The sequence below is a fragment of the Schistocerca americana genome, chromosome 3 (assembly GCF_021461395.2).
Source record: "Schistocerca americana isolate TAMUIC-IGC-003095 chromosome 3, iqSchAmer2.1, whole genome shotgun sequence".
NCBI lineage: Eukaryota > Metazoa > Arthropoda > Insecta > Orthoptera > Acrididae > Schistocerca > Schistocerca americana.
In genome coordinates this window covers 822,086,294-822,102,253 of record NC_060121.1, presented here as the reverse complement: position 1 = coordinate 822,102,253, position 15,960 = coordinate 822,086,294, and positions in this window count along the sequence as shown.

Sequence of the window (15,960 nt, the reverse complement as noted above, 5' to 3'; positions counted from 1 at the left end):
AGGGAGTTTCCACCTTCAGTGACCTTGGATTCTGTATTCTGCTGATGGTCATTGCGGCCACGAAATCAGACAGGCTTGTGGCTTGCCACAAAGTCAATGCCCACTCGTGACAATGTTTTGATGAGCAGCGACATAACTTACACAAGAAAAATCCGTAAAGGGCTATGGTCTTTCCAATTCTGATGTACGGATGTGAAACCTGGAATATAAGAAAGGTTGAACGGCGTAAAATGGATGCTTCAGTTGTGTTGTTGGAGGAAACTCCTTAGAGTTCCATAGACCGCAAAGAGACTGAATGTGACAGTATTACAGTAAACCAGACAAAATCATATTGCTCCTTGGAAGGTGTGAAACTGAAACAATAACTGATCTAATTTGAGAGCATAATGAGAAGATATGATTCTCTGGAAAAGGCGTTAATACCGGGGAAGGTCGAATGCGCAAATAGAAGAGAGCGTCAAAGGGTGACGTGGGTGGATCGCAGAAGCAATGGATTTCAAACAAGACAATCCAGTCTGTGGGAGAAAGTGCCACATAGAAGAAATTGGCATGGTTAGTTCATGGTGTCGGATCGACTAAATGAATAGAGAGAGACAGAGAGAGAGAAAAAGAGAGAGAGAGAACTTACATTCTCTCTGCCATTTTCTCTTCCGTATCCTTACTGGTTGCGTGGAGATCACAAAGACAACTTAGTATTTCACATATATTGAGCATGCTAAGTCCTTCAATTGAAGAGTGAGAAAAAATTACATATGTGTTAATTTCATAAAACACTCACGTTTCTAGAATGAGATTTTCACTCTGCAGCGGAGTGTGCGCTGGTATGAAACATCCTGGCAGATTAAAACTGTGTGCCTGACCGAGACTCGAGTCTCAGTCCGGCTCACAGTTTAAATCTGCCAGGAAGTTTCACTCGCGCTTCTGTTTGAGCGCGTTATGGTCATTCTCCGACTATAAACTGCATTTAGTTTTTGACTTTATTGCTTGCTTTTAAATTGATCAAACGAAGAAACAAGTCCAAGTGATTAATTATTTCCTAAAACTTCTTTCAGCACATATTTCAAATTGGGATGTGATAACATCATGCCACCGATGAGTATTGGAATCCGATATTTATTCCTAATTCCTCAGTCTTCAATAGAAGATACCACAGATATTCGTAATTTCCTAATACATCAAGCTAGTACGTTACTGTAATACTCTGACGTGTACGCTACTGTAATAGCGTAATTTGTAGCCCTGTAAAATAGAAATAAAGGGGTAGTGGCAGATAGGATGAAAGAACAGAGGAGCGCTTATGATCGTGCAACAATGGCGTTGGCGTCATAATCGGGATGTGTGACGCACGTGCGCTGTGTTTCATTAAATTTGGAGGATTCATCCCAGCGTCAGCGTTAATCATGCAAAGGGCGATATTGCTCACTTGTCAGCGGCAGGCTGCGCTCGAAAAAAGAAAAACCGCGTCCGAGAAAACGCAATATCAACTCTGAAATTGAGCACAGGCAATTGTGTATAGCGAGGCTGAAGCTAAATATCAAACTTCATAACCCAGCTTGTTAGTGTGAGGCCACCATCAGCATACTCTCCATTAACTAGTAACGGCGTGTTCATTACATACTTTATCGTACTGAAAGTACTCAAATCCAAACAGTTCTTCGAGTAACCGTCTGAATGCATGAGACGATAACGTAAGATACGAGTTGTAACACCTCGGTTCAGTTTACAGTGATAAATGCTATAGAAAGAATAGTTTTAAATTAAGAATAGAACTTTTAGAGGGGAAAATAGTGTAGAATCAGTGTTCGGTAATTGCTGATCAAATTTATTGTATATTAGCAAGTAGTTTACCGTCTAAGTACAGCAAAGCCATGGAAGCTCCGTCATGGAGTAGGCAATTACGTTAAACTCTTGTGATGAAAAACCTATAAAAAGCTCCGATCGTCATTATTGCCGCTTTTTTTCCTTGATTGTTTCGTTAAAGGGTGGGAAACCCGTGTCACTCAGCGAGACAATAATTATATTGGACTTTATCGTGTTAAGATTCACGATAAACTGTTAGAATATTACGGATATTAAAAGTGATGTAGTGTACTATCTCTGACTATTGGTAGCAACCGAGTATTAACGGGATTTTAGGACTTTAGTGCTAGATTGGAACTTTACGGACGCATAGACGGCAGAAACTCCAATTATCTGCTGATACGAGTGAATTCAGAGATACCGGTATTCAGATATTAACGTGTGGACTTTGAAAGTGTCGTGTACCGTTAGTTTCGAATCTGGACGTAGAGCTCGTGCATATCGGCATTTGCGGACTATTTAGATTTCTCCAGGCTAGGAACCTTTTAAATAGACCATCATCAATCACCATCTTAATCCTTGAATACAGAGTGAAAGTGAAATGCAAGAGTGTTGTATTTATTTCATTTACCTAGTACTAATCAGTGAAGGTTTTACGGAACCAAAGCTATTCAGCAGTAAGTCAGCACTATCTAGCGGAAAGCATAGGCATTAAATATCACGCTAACTGCAGTGAACCTTTACGTGTTTTACGGACTGCTTAATATGAACTTTTATGACTCTTTGACTTCCCCACTCCCTCCTAAAGGTCGCGCAGGCTATCTTAATCATAAAAGGGGAGAGTTTTAGCCGGGCAAATTACTAAATAAAAGCGATATTTACAAGACTGGCAGTAATAGCAAAACACCAGGCCCGCACCTCATCGGAGAGTCGTCGCTGTCACGTCGGGAAGTAAAGCCGGAAAACCTACCGGCGATACGTATCTACGAGCAGACGTCGACGTGGAGTACCTAGAAAGGGAACCACAAGAGAGTTGGGGCTCCTCCCCGACACCCAATGTGGCTTTCGACCTTCCTTCTCTGCCGATGTCCAACTCCTCCGCCTCACTCATCTCCTCTCCCTCCAGCTTAACTTCTATCGTTCGGCCATTTTTGTCTCCCTCGATCTCGGAAAGGCCTACGACCGTGTCTGCCATCCCGGTCTCCTGTTTCACCCCCCTGTGGGAGAATCGATATTCGAGAAAGGAAAAAAAGTGGAGAGTTGGGGATGCTTCAAAATGGCACCCAACGTAGGGCCCGAAGTAGGGGAAGACGGCATTAAACCGTCACGGGAGAGAAGATGCAGAAGAACGAACGAGTTATCCGTGAGAAGATGATTCATTAACAAACCGTGGTGCCAAACTTTTACCAGATAATCAATAAATTGAAACCAAGTTATTGTAATCTTGTGTGTGTTACATAACATTTGTTGGAATTAATAACAGTGACAAACTGTGTCTGTGTGTGACCTTTCTCTGTTCCATGTGCTCAGAATACCAGTGTTTAAGTGGACTACCAGGTTATTAACGAGGTCGAGTGGACAACCTGCAACGTGAACACGAGTGCAGGAATAAGGTACTGTAATCGTTATCTAACGACTTGGCTGATTATTTGAGGTAACTGCATACTAGCAGTACAACTCATTCCTATACTTGTCGTAGATTAGACATTGTGAATGTACTAGTATGAGGTATTGATTTGATTTCACAACCACCGTGCCTGTTGTATTGTTAAGTGAATGTTTTAGGAGTGTGATTAATTTTTTCTTGTAATCAGTGTGTGTTATTATGTTAAAAAATTTTTATATGTTAAGATCAATAGACGACTTAGAGGAGAACAGGAGTGATAGGAATGTGGATCGGAATGCGCGAGGAGGTGATTCTATGAGTGTTGGATCAGTAGAACGTGTGAATGATAATGCAAGGGAGGTAGAATATGTAGATCGAGTTACTGCAATGGAAAGGAATGTGGATTCAGGCCGGGGGGCGATGGAAGGGACTAGTTCTTGCCCGACCATAGCGGATAATCTCAATACCCGAGATGAAACTCATAGTAGACAGATAACGAAAGGTAGTAGTCTGGAGGACATGATACGTCAATTTATGCTTCAACAGAGCGTTAGAGATAAAGAAAGGGGAAGCACGAGAAGCGGAGAAGGAAAAAGAAAGGGAAGCTAGAGAACGAGAGAAAGAACAAGGAAGGAAGATCGTGATAAGAGTAGAGACGACCTGTTAGAAAAATTTTTAGAACAGCAGCAGGAAATTGACGAATCATATAAAAATGGACATAATGATATTATTCAAGAGCACGAACGGGACTGTAATCAATTTAAGGAGCGTGTAGAGGAAAGAGTCACCGGAGTGGAAGACCGGGTAATAAAAGTTTCTGAAATTCAGGCTATAATCAACGAGAGTGTAGAGCAAATTAACGAAGAGCTAGTAAATATAAAATTATATCAAAACCAAACGAGAGAAATTTATCAGTTTTAACACAGAAGTTTCAAAAATTAAATACTTCGACAAAAGAAGAAATCAAGGAGTTTCTAACTGAACAGTCAGATAAATTTAAAACGGAAATGGCTCAGTGGCTAGAAACGAAGAAGGCTGAAGTTGAAAGGGTAGTAATATGGGCTTTAACGGAAGGACAGCCATCTATATCGGATCAGATAAGTAACGCTAGCGATCCTGATTTTGTGAAAAGATGTACAAATGAGGTTAAATCGATAAAAGGCTCGATTGTGACGGAGATTATGACCGCGCACGTTGAAACTAACAACGCATGATCGATTTTCACGAATATCGCCGAATGCTTAGAACTTCGGAATCACAATAATGAAAAACGATTGAACACTGACCGACTGCGAGAGAATGTTAGTGAAGATAGGAGAATATAATTTAATGTTCATCCTGCAACTGAAAATCGTGGTTTGAGTTTAGATCCTGATAGGTATCACGTGTCCTGTTATTCGTCGTGTGATAGGACGAAGGTAGAGAATAACATCTTTGAATCCAGGCAATTTCACATATTTGATGACGAGAAGGAATCCACACACACAGTGGTGTTCATTAGGTCGTTTAGGAATATATTCCCAAGAGGATGGACGGAGAGGGACAAATTACAATTTATTGCGTCCAAAACGGCAGTAAAAGTAGCAGTTTGGGCGGCCGAAGTAGCTGAGAACTGTCATAGGTGCGACGAATTTGAGAAGTTATTCGTAGCTAAATACTGGTTTGAAAAATATCTCAACAAAATCCATTACTGGGATGAAGCAATATCACATTGAGAGGTACTGTGTATCCTAATTGGAAAATTACCGATCAGTATTAGAGAAAAGTTAATTAACGTGCCAGATGAAGATTTATAAAATTTGTTATCAGTAGTAGAGACGTAGTAGGTGAATATGGATTGGGGCTAAGAAATGAAAGAGAAAGCTGCCTGGTAGAATTTTGCACAGAGCACAACTTAATCATTGCTAACACTTGGTTCAAGAATCATAAAAGACGGCTGTATACATGGAAGAACCCTGGAGATACTGACAGATGTCGGATAGATTATACAATGGTAAGACAGAGTTTTAGGAAAGAGGTTTTAAATTGTAAGACATTTCCAGGGGCAGATGTGGACTCTGACCACAATCGATTGGTTACGAACTGTAGATTAAAACTGAAGAAACTGCAAAAAGGTGGGAATTTAAGAAGATGGGACCTGGATAAACTGACTAAACCAGAGGTTGTACAGAGTTTCAGGGAGAGCGTTAGGGAACAAATGGCAGGAATGGGGGAAATAAATACAGTAGAAGAAGAATGGGTAGCTTTGAGGGATGAAATAGTGAAAGCAGCAGAGGATCAAGTACGCAAAAAGACGAGAGCTAGTAGAAATCCTTGGGTAACAGAAGAAATATTGAATTTAATTGATGAATGGAGAAAATACAAAAATGCGGTAAATGAAGCAGGCAAAAAGGAATACAAAAGCAGGGATGGCTAGAGGACAAATGTAAGGCTGTAGAGGCTTATCTCACGAGGGGTAAGACAGATACTGCCTACAGGAAAATTAAAGAGACCTTTGGAGAAAAGAGAACCACTTGTATGAATATCAAGAGCTCAGATGTAAACCCAGTTCTAAGCAAAGAAGGGAAAGCAGAAAGGTGGAAGGAGTATATAGAAGGTCTATACAAGGGAGATGTACTTGAGGACAATATTATGGAAATGGAAGAGGATGTAGATGAAGATGAAATGGAAGATTTGATACTGCGTGAAGAGTTTGACAGAGCACTGAAAGGCCTGAGTCGAAACAAGGCCCCGGGAGTAGACAACATTCCATTAGAGCTACTGACGGCCTTGGGACAGCCAGTGCTGACAAAATTCTACCGTCTGGTGAGCAAGATGTATGAGACAGGCGAAATACCCTCAGACTTCAAGAAGAATATAATAATTCCAATCCCAAAGAAAGCAGGTGTTAACAAAAGTGAAAATTATCGAACTATCAGTTTAATATGTCACGGCTGCAAAATACTAACGCGAATTCTTTACAGATGAACGGAAAAACTAGTAGAAGCCGACCTCGAGGAAGATCAGTCCGGATTCCGTAGAAATATTGGAACACGTGAGGCAATACTTACCCTACGACTTATCTTAGAAGGAAGATTAAGGAAAGGCAAACCTACGTTTCTAGCATTTGTAGACTTAGAGAAAGCTTTTGACAATGTTGAATAGAATACTCTCTCTCATATAATGAAGGTGGCAGGGGTAAAATTCAGGGAGCGAAAGGCTATTTACAATTTGTACAGAAACCAGATGGCAGTTATAAGAGTCGAGAGCGCATGAAAGGGAAGCAGTGATTGGGAAGGGAGTGAGACACGGATGTAGCCTCTCCCCGATGTTATGCAATCTGTATATTGAGCAAGCAGTGAAGGAAGGAAGGAAGGAAAGAAAAGCCGGCCGCGGTGGTCTAGCGGTTCAGGCGCTCAGTCCGGAACCGCGCGACTGCTACGGTCGCAGGTTCGAATCCTGCCTCGGGCATGGATGTTTGTGATGTCCTTAGGTTAGTTAGGTTTAACTAGTTCTAAGTTCTAAGGGACTAATGACCTCAGCAGTTGAGTCCCTTAGTGCTCAGAGCCATTTGAAGGAAAGAAAAGAAAAATTCGGAGTTGGTATTAAAATCCATGGAGAAGAAATAAAAACTTTGAGGTTCACCGATGACATTGTAATTCTGTCAGAGACAGCAAAGGACTTGGAAGAGCAGTAGAATGGAATGGATAGTGTCTTGAAAGGAGGATATAAGATGAACATCAACAAAAGCAAAGCGAGGATAATGGAATGTAGTCGAATTAAGTCGTGTGATGCTGAGGGTATTAGATTAGGAAATGAGACACTTAAAGTAGTAAAGGAGTTTTGCTATTTGGGGAGCAAAATAACTGATGATGATCGAAGTAGAGCGGATATAAAATGTAGCCTGGCAATGGGAAGGAAAGCGTTTCTGAAGAAGAGAAATTTTAAACATCGAGTATAGACTTAAGTGTCAGGAAGTCGTTTCTGAAAGTATTTGTATGGAGTGTAGCCATGTATGGAAGTGAAACATGCTCGATAAATAGTTTAGACAAGAAGAGAATAGAAGCTTTCGAAATGTGATGCTACAGAAGAATCCTGAAGATTAGATGGGTAGATCACATAACTAATGAGGAGGTGTTGAATAGGATTGGGGAGAAGAGACGTTTGTGGCACAACTTGACTAGAAGAAGGGATCGGTTGATAGGACATGTTCTAAGGCATCAAAGGATTACCAATTTAGTATTGGAGGGTAGCGTGGAGGGTTAAAATCGTAGAGGGAGACCAAGAGATGAATACACTAGCAGATTCAGAAGGATGTAGGGTGCAGTAGGTACTGGGAGATGAAGAAGCTTGCAAAGGATAGAGTAGCATGGAGAGCTGTATCAAGCCAGTCTCAGGACTGAAGACCACAACAACAACGGTGGAGACGATAGGCGTAATGTACGAAGACATAAAGCATTTAGGGCAGTATAATTGTGGTAGCTGTAGATTTAATGTTAATTCTGTAGGTAATTTTGCCAACAGTCATTATTGCAACGACTGTTGCGAGGGTAATAGATCTGGTAATGGTCGTAATAGTAATGGAAACGGAAAGGGGAATTTTAGTAGGAGAAGCAACCAACCTAATGATTTCAACGGATATGGCTCGAATAGTCAATATATTTGGAATAGTAATAGTGGGAATGTTAATACTGGTAACCGGAAACGGAAGTCTGAATGGAATTCAGTGGATAATGGTGAACAGAGAGCGGTAAGGTGGAATAATTCAGCGCCGACTCCTTGGAAACAACCGTTAGGAAATATACCAAGTGGTAAACCCGGAAATAGAATGATACGGGAGCAAAGAGCTCTAGAGATTAGGCCATATGTCAATAGAAGTGAATGGGGTAATCAAATTCAGGATGTACGGGTCGTAGTGGTCGAGGAGCAACCAGGTACATCAAGTCAATCGCCAACAAACTTAGCCCAGTCCATGTAAGTCTTCCGACACAGACTGGTGATGGGCAGGGGGGCAAGGGGGGAAAATGAATTCAACCATTGCAGCACTGAGGTTTAGTAACGGCGTCGACATTAGTAAGGAATTATTAGATATACCAACAAAGAAAGCTCCATTAACGCTTGAGGTTATAAAGGCCATCGTAAAGGGGAACATTTGCAGAAGAGATATTGGTATACTGATAGATACCGGAGCTACCACGTGTGTTATGAGCTGCAATTTGTTCGATCAACTTAGGAAAATAGAAGCTTTACCTATGTTACCAGTATCTAATTGTGTGCTGTCAGGTGCTATAGGAGCCCGTTCAGTACCCATCAAACTCCAGACCATAGTAGAGATAGATCTAGAGGGACATAAATTAAACATAAATTATTTAATCGCCACAGGACTATCCTACGATTGCATTTGGGGTTGGGATTTATTAAAAGATCACAAGGCAATACTGAACCATAGTCAATGAATGTTTTCTCAAGTACTTGACGACCAAAGAGTAGAAATTAAATTTATAAAGAGGGTGAGGCTTACCGGAAAGTATTCCCGTAGTTTTCAGGTAATCACTGAGACATCTGACATGATCGAAGATTGTAATAGTTTAAACCAACTATGTTATTTGAGCGCTCAACAAACTGCGGATATAAAGCAAGCCATTAATGACAAGGTTAATGAATCCGAGTATTTGTTTGAAAATCAAACAGTAGAACTGAACGAGGATTTAATAAATAATATAGAAGTGTTTGCTACTAAACCAGGCATGATTAAAGATTTTATATGCAAGTTTGAAGTGTATACCCACCAAACGCACTGTCGAGCGTCGTAATCTGTACCATCAACAAAAACAGGAGTTGGTAGCGAGAGAGATAAAGAAAATGTTAGAGTGGAAGATTATTGAACCCTCGAATTCATCATACAGTTGTCCGATAGTTCCGGTTATTAAATCTGACAGGAGTGTTAGAGTAGTTTTAGATGCCCGTGACATTAATAAAATAGTAAAACCCGTAATGACGAGTTCTTAGAATTAAGAGGATATGTTACAGAGATATCATGGAGTAAAGATATTATCTTCAATTGACCTCAAAGAGTTTCATATTGGCAGGTCATGATTTCAGAAGATTCTCGGAAGTATACGGCATTTATTTTCGCCGAAGTCAATATCAGTGGAGGAGTTTTTATCATGGTCATGGATACGGTCCTAGGTCCCGAATTATTACAATCTGTGACCACTTACGTGAACGATCTGTTCATAGCAACCCAAACTTGGGAGGAACGCCTTGAACTGTTGACGAAAGTATTTGAAAAATTTAAATAATGTGGTGTAACGGTTAACTTGAACAAGTCTAAATATGGAAAAAGAAATCAAATTTTTAGGTCACATGATAACTCCGCAAGAAATAATGCCAAATCCTAAGAAACTTGACGTAATTAGAAAATTGCCATATCCTAAGGACAAGAGACAAAGCGTATTTAGGTATGGTGTCGTTCTTTTGTCAATTTTTACCTAATAAGATACTAAACGACGATAGTTTGTTGAGGTTATTGCGAAAGAACGCACCATGGATGTGGACTGACAAATGTACAGGCAGTTTCGAAAGGATATGTAGCGCTTTGTTGAATGCTAAAATGCTTGCACACCCTGATTTGAATAGAACATTTAGTATAATGTCCGATTCATCTGCTACGGGCATCGGCTCTATGCTTTTCCAAGCTGCTGAGGGCAATGATTTGGATAATATTTCCATTATAGAATTTGCTAGTCGGATTCTAAGTAGTTGTGAGACAGCATATACAGCAACCGAGTTAGAAATTCTGGCTATTGTCTGGTCACTACACAAATTCCGTTATCTCGTCTACGGACATGGGATAAACATCTATACTGATCATAAAGCGCTGTCCTTTATGATGAATTGCAAATTATTACATAGTAGACTACTTCGGTGGTACCTATTGCTGCAAGAGTACGATATTCACATCAAATATATCAGTGTCAAATCTAACGTCATAGCAGATGCTTTATCCAGATTGACACCTGGTTTGAGTGAATGTACTGAAATATCTCAAGCCACTAATAATGTTAAGGTAACGCAGATGGACGTAGCCTGTCATAAGAAAAGTTTTCTAATAATATGTAAGGATATAGCTAAGATCCAACGCCAAGATCCAGTTTGGGGTAAAGTTATTACCTTACTGAATAACGAAGATCAACATGTAGTTAAGAATAATTATAAGTTAGTTGATGATGTTCTGTACCACAGGATTAAAGATAGTGAACATATATGGAGAGTATGTAGTGAACATATATGGAGAGTATGTATACCTAAGGTACATGTTAGCGATCTACGTTTGTATGTTCATCATTTATGGGGACATAGTGGACCTGAGAGATGTGTGGCGGAAATGAGTGAACATTGTTGCTTCAAAAATCTGAAAATGGAAGTGCAACGAGTATTACAAACTGGTGTGGTGTGTCAAAAGGCTAAGCCAGTGAACTATAGCCGTAAGGTAGAATTACATCCGATAGTGCCTAAGCAACTGTTAGATTTAGTATCTTGCGATGTCACTGGATCCTTCCCCAAATCGAGAGGGAACTTAAGATATGCAGTTGCATTTTATGAATTATTTTCCAAACATATCGAGGAGGAGGAGATTAGTGTTTAACGTCCCATCGACAACGAGGTCATTAGAGACGGAGCGAAAGCTCGGGTGAGGGAAGGATGGGGAAGGAAATCGGCCATGCCCTTTCAAAGGAACCATCCCGGCATTTGCCTGAAGCGATTTAGGGAAATCACGGAAAACCTAAATCAGGATGGCCGGAGACGGGATTGAACCGTCGTCCTCCCGAATGCTAGTCCAGTGTGCTAACCACTGCGCCACCTCGCTCGGTCCCAAACATATCGAGTTATACCCCCTTCGAAGTACTATCACCAGGCAGTTATTAAATATATTTAGTAATAAGTATGTGCCAGTGTTTGGGAAACCAAAGGCGTACTGACAGACAACGCGTCTTATTTTGGCAGTAACATATGGAAGGATGGTTTGTCTAAACTGAATGTCAAATGTATTTTTGGTAGTCGCTTTCACCCAGAATCCTCGCCTTCGAGAGGATATTTAGAGATTTCAATACGTTTGTACGAGCACACGCGAGTAGGAAACATACTAAATGGATCGATTTATTGCCAATGTTCGAAAAAATGCATAACCTACTACCTCATACCAGTACAGGGTTTCCACGATGTCATGTAATAGGATTAAGCGAAGCAGATGATTCATGGTTTAAGTCACTGCCTAGCTGCACTTATAGCCAACTAAATAGAGAGCAAATGTTACGTACAGTCAAACAAAGATTAACTTTGAAAGCCAACAAACGCAAAGCTAGATACGACTGGACACTGAAAGGAATTGTTAGCTATAACGTTGGAGAATTGGTACTCTTAAAGACCCACCTGAAATCGTCAAAAATTAACCGTTGGCATAAGAAATGGCTTATGTTATACTAAGGACCATTCAAAATCGTAGGAATTCCTCACAGAGGAAGCTACTTATTAGGCAACCCACAGGATCAGTTGAAAATAAAAGGGTTATACCCTCATAAAGATTTAAAAAGATTCTACATGTGAACTGAATTTTTTTATAAAATAATGCTTAGTTCTAGATGTAAGATGTTCCGATGATTTGTGGTCATCGAACCCGATTGGTATTGCAATGTGAAGTAATTGTCTTATAGTAATTGGTAAGTTACGTCTAGAAATGAGTTGTGTTGTTGATTAATTTAATTTTAATGAGTTAATTTCGATACTTGATTAATACATTGTTAGTGGTGGATAACGATTGTGGTGAAAGGTACTAAAAATAGACAGAAGCCTATGCACCTTATTCTTTGATGTTATTAAGTGTTTCACTTTCACAAACAGTGTTATTCGGTGATGGATAGACATCAAGGTTATAATGAACAGTACTGCAAGACAGTAATCTAGAAGTGTTACCGTAAATTGACGTAATAATTAAAGTAGTCAGAGCATTAGGTACTGTGAATAGACGGAAGCCGACGTGCACTGTGACATAGCTTTTCGTCAAAGTTTGTATTGCAAACGTGTGGTGTTTAGTAATCTAGATACAAGTCATATTCTAAGGATTTTATCACGTAATGGCACTAAGAAAAACTTATTATCAAGTGTAAATACGTGACGGTGATATCCTAATTTTAAGTGGTGACTATAATAATATTTGTCGTAATTCATATATCTGAATATGACTTGATCAGACTGTGAATATGATCTGTAGTGAATGAACTTCTGAATGTTAAGATGAAAACAGACTCCTAAAGGAGAGAGAACTAAGATATATTTCATGCGTGTGTGGATTTACTGTCTGCAATATTCTGTGCTATGTCTCTGTACTTAGTAAATGAATGATATAAATGTATGACTTAAAACTCACAGTACTATATAACGAGCATGACGAGAACATTTTTACGAAATTACCGAGGTTCATAAATATACATGTGTTCGTCTTGGTGTGATACAATTAACAGCTTTTTGTTTCATGGGAGGAGTCAACGAGGCAACTAAAACAGTGGCAGCCATGTGTCGAACAGCCAAGCTCTTCGCAGTACCACCGGTGATCCTGCCACAACAGTTCGGGACGCGTGCTCGAACAAGGGGTGACTAACGAGACAACTGAACAACAGTCAACTGTCGCAGCGAACAGCAGCTCAATAATGCAGAGTAATCTTAACGCGGCCGCGCTGCTACTACAAGAAGCGGTCGCGTGGAAGAAACTTTAATCACATCCATCGAGATGGCGCTGCGTTCCTGTATATGGTCGTGGAGTCATCTCAAGAGACGACCAGTTAACAACATCACACCTAATTAAAGGCGGACGGATCGTCTAGTGAAGAACCATCCAGCCAACAATCATGAAGAACATGATCGCACGGACGGATCGCGTAATCAAGAGACGTCCAATCTTATAATGTAGCCGTACGTGAAGAATCATTTAGCCTACGATCATGAAGAACTTGACCGCACGTACGGATCGCATAATCAAGAGACGTCCGACCATCAAAAGTGGCAGTACACGAGAACTTGATAATCTGCATAGTCAAACGAAGAGATGTCTAATCAAGAATACTAACGGTTCGATAGCGTGGACGGATAGCCAAATCAAGAGACGGCCAGCTGTCGAATACATAAAAAGTAACACCTGCATCTGTCTGCCATTTCAAACTAGTGATCTAACTGCATTATTATGTAGGCTCTTAAGAAGAAAAAAGTTCTCACTGCATTCCGCAGTAAAGCTGCAGCCCAACCGGGTGATGTGATGTGGACATTCATGACGGTGCTTGCTGCTGGGACCCTATCAAGTCCCAAGACACATGAAATACACTCCTGGAAATGGAAATAAGAACACATTGACACCGGTGTGTCAGACCCACCATACTTGCTCCGGACACTGCGAGAGGGCTGTACAAGCAATGATCACACGCACGGCACAGCGGACACACCAGGAACCGCGGTGTTGGCCGTCGAATGGCGCTAGCTGCGCAGCATTTGTGCACCGCCGCCGTCAGTGTCAGCCAGTTTGCCGTGGCATACGGAGCTCCATCGCAGTCTTTAACACTGGTAGCATGCCGCGACAGCGTGGACGTGAACCGTATGTGCAGTTGACGGACTTTGAGCGAGGGCGTATAGTGGGCATGCAGGAGGCCGGGTGGACGTACCGCCGAATTGCTCAACACGTGGGGCCTGAGGTCTCCACAGTACATCGATGTTGTCGCCAGTGGTCGGCGGAAGGTGCACGTGCCCGTCGACCTGGGACCGGACCGCAGCGACGCACGGCTGCACGCCAAGACCGTAGGATCCTACGCAGTGCCGTAGGGGACCGCACCGCCACTTCCCAGCAAATTAGGGACACTGTTGCTCCTGGGGTATCGGCGAGGACCATTCGCAACCGTCTCCATGAAGCTGGGCTACGGTCCCGCACACCGTTAGGCCGTCTTCCGCTCACGCCCCAACATCGTGCAGCCCGCCTTCAGTGGTGTCGCGACAGGCGTGAATGGAGGGACGAATGGAGACGTGTCGTCTTCAGCGATGAGAGTCGCTTCTGCCTTGGTGCCAATGATGGTCGTATGCGTGTTTGACGCCGTGCAGGTGAGCGCCATAATCAGGACTGCATACGACCGAGGCACACAGGGCCAACACCCGGCATCATGGTGTGGGGAGCGATCTCCTACACTGGCCGTACACCACTGGTGATCGTCGAGGGGACACTGAATAGTGCACGGTACATCCAAACCGTCATCGAACCCATCGTTCTACCATTCCTAGACCGGCAAGGGAACTTGCTGTTCCAACAGGACAATGCACGTCCGCATGTATCCCGTGCCACCCAACGTGCTCTAGAAGGTGTAAGTCAACTACCCTGGCCAGCAAGATCTCCGGATGTGTCCCCCATTGAGCATGTTTGGGACTGGATGAAGCGTCGTCTCACGCGGTCTGCACGTCCAGCACGAACGCTGGTCCAACTGAGGCGCCAGGTGGAAATGGCATGGCAAGCCGTTCCACAGGACTACATCCAGCATCTCTACGATCGTCTCCATGGGAGAATAGCAGCCTGAATTGCTGCGAAAGGTGGATATACACTGTACTAGTGCCGACATTGTGCATGCTCTGTTGCCTGTGTCTATGTGCCTGTGGTTCTGTCAGTGTAATCATGTGATGTATCTGACCCCAGGAATGTGTCAATAAAGTTTCCCCTTCCTGGGACAATGAATTCATGGTGTTCTTATTTCAATTTCCAGGAGTGTACATGAAATTTATAAGTGGTGGCTACCCACCGAATATGTGACAAATGAATGTAAATTTTGTTTGAAATATTTGCGGCATGCGCAAGCGTCGTTGTCAAAGATCGATATATTCATTCTCATATCATCATAATAAAAGAAAAACCAAGAACCATGACAAAACAAAACAAAGCACCCAAAAGCCCCTTTACTGAAATAAATTATCCTCCCATGGCCCCTGAGATAAAATAAAAATAAAAATAAGAATGAGATCCGAAAAAGATACAAGAAAAAGAAAAAAGTCTCTAAGGATACCCAAAATGCAAAATAAAGAAAAGGTTATCATAGGTAGTAACCCTTATGGTATTAACAAGCAAATGGTTACCGTTCTGGGGGGCGAATGTAACACCTCGTTTTAGTTTACAGTGGTAAAAGCTATAGAAAGTATAATTTTAAATTAAGAGTAGAATTTTTAGATGGGAAAATAGTGTAGAATCAGAGTTCTGTAACTGCAGATCAATATTATAGTAAATTAGCAAGTAGTGTAACGTCTAAGTACAGCAAAGCCACGGAAGCTCCGTCATGGAGTAGGCAATTACGTTAAACTCTTGTGATGAAAAACCTATAAAAAGGCCTGATCGTCATTATTGCCGCCTTTTTTCCTTGATTATTTCGTTAATGGGCGGGAAACCCGTGTCAGTCAGCGAGACAATAATTAGATTGGACTTTATCGTGTTAAGATTCGCGATAAACTGTTAGAATATTACGGAGATTAAAAGTGATGTAGTGTACGATCTCTGACTG